At 45.2% G+C, this 1,381-nt stretch overlaps 1 non-coding gene across 1 annotated transcript; it reads right to left on the reverse strand.

Annotated features, from left to right (window-relative positions):
- Positions 1-505: 505 nt before the first annotated feature.
- trnat-cgu (transfer RNA threonine (anticodon CGU)) lies at positions 506-577 on the reverse strand. Its single transcript has one exon. It is a non-coding gene; the product is annotated as a tRNA-Thr (tRNA).
- Positions 578-1,381: the final 804 nt, after the last annotated feature.

The raw sequence follows: 1,381 nt of genomic DNA on the forward strand, positions 1-1,381 counted from the left end.
TTGGGGTTTGAAGTGGCGTTGTTCATTCGGTGGTAACCAGCACCACGCGCAGTCCATCCGATAATATTGTGATATTAGCTAGCGTCCATGTTTTTTCTTCCTGTTAGACTAACCGTGATCTTAAACAGAACAAAGGTGACAGAGAAAAGCAGCATGATTCCAAGCAACAACATGTTCCCTCCATTAGTCAGAAGACGTGCTCATGATCTTGACATCTCATATCCGCCATCCAGGGACCCATCCAGTCTTTCTCGACAAAGCAGCCATTCATTTGCACTTTTTCCAATCTACTGTACTGTATTCAGAATTCCTAATCTGGTCTCCTCTACATTGGCGTTTGATTTCTCCAATGGATGGCGGACGTGAGATTTTCCGTTTAAGATCACAGTCAGCGAACAAGAAGAAAAAAACGACATCAGTGAAATTCAAATTATTCCTGATATTAATATGCTGGTTGCAAACGAGTTATCGTACAACGGCTTGTTAAAGTGAAGCAAATATCCGCAGGCACGGACGGGATTTGAACCCGCGATCTTCGGTTTACGAGACCGACGCCTTACCACTTGGCCACCGCGCCTCGATGGGCAATGTTGTATTTAGAATAGTTCAATCACGAGAAGAGTCGTGTAAACATAAAATAATAGCTGTTGCCGATTGACTGATACTGATCTGTAAATTTCACGAACTGTACTGCGAAGGGAGTTTCAAAAAATTAAGCAAGGCTGTGTGACTGTTCTAATTGGGACAGTGGTAACGAGATTTCGACAATTAACCGCAAGCGCCTGGTGCTTAGTAAAGATTGCTTCCAGTTATGAAGCGAAGTGTCACATTTCTTCGACCGAGTATCGGGCATTTGCTGCCCCTGGCGGTCAACTCACAACTGCACATCCAAATCGATCCTAAAATCACCAACAATCGCTGTTCAAGAAACTTAAAGGAATCAGAATTCTCATGGTACAAATAGACTGAATGACTGAGGTCACTGAGGTCAGAAAGATTCTGGAATTGTATGCTAATGCGCCTGTGCGAGGTTCACTCCCCAGAAAACTTGTTTCTTTTTTACGCCAGATGTCTCGCGATCTCTTCATTTCTCCCTCGCTCTTTTTGTTTCCTGTCACTTCAACAGTGAACAGGTGCAGTTGGCTCACCCAATTAACCTCTATCCTTCCGGTTCCGTTGATCCGGATGCAGCTGTGCAGCACCGGAACTTGCCGCTGCATCAAATCGTCTCTTACCCACTTTGTAGTGCCTAACTGCCTCTTCCAGACGATTGCTCAGTTTGCCGCACTCGATGTGAAACATCTTTCCTGGCCGATGGAGTCGTTCCGCTGCTCACTATTTGCCGCAAGTGGATGATCAAGGCGATGACGGTGGATGATTT

Source organism: Pristis pectinata, chromosome 12 (genome assembly GCF_009764475.1).
Source record: "Pristis pectinata isolate sPriPec2 chromosome 12, sPriPec2.1.pri, whole genome shotgun sequence".
NCBI classification, from domain to species: Eukaryota; Metazoa; Chordata; class Chondrichthyes; order Rhinopristiformes; family Pristidae; genus Pristis; species Pristis pectinata.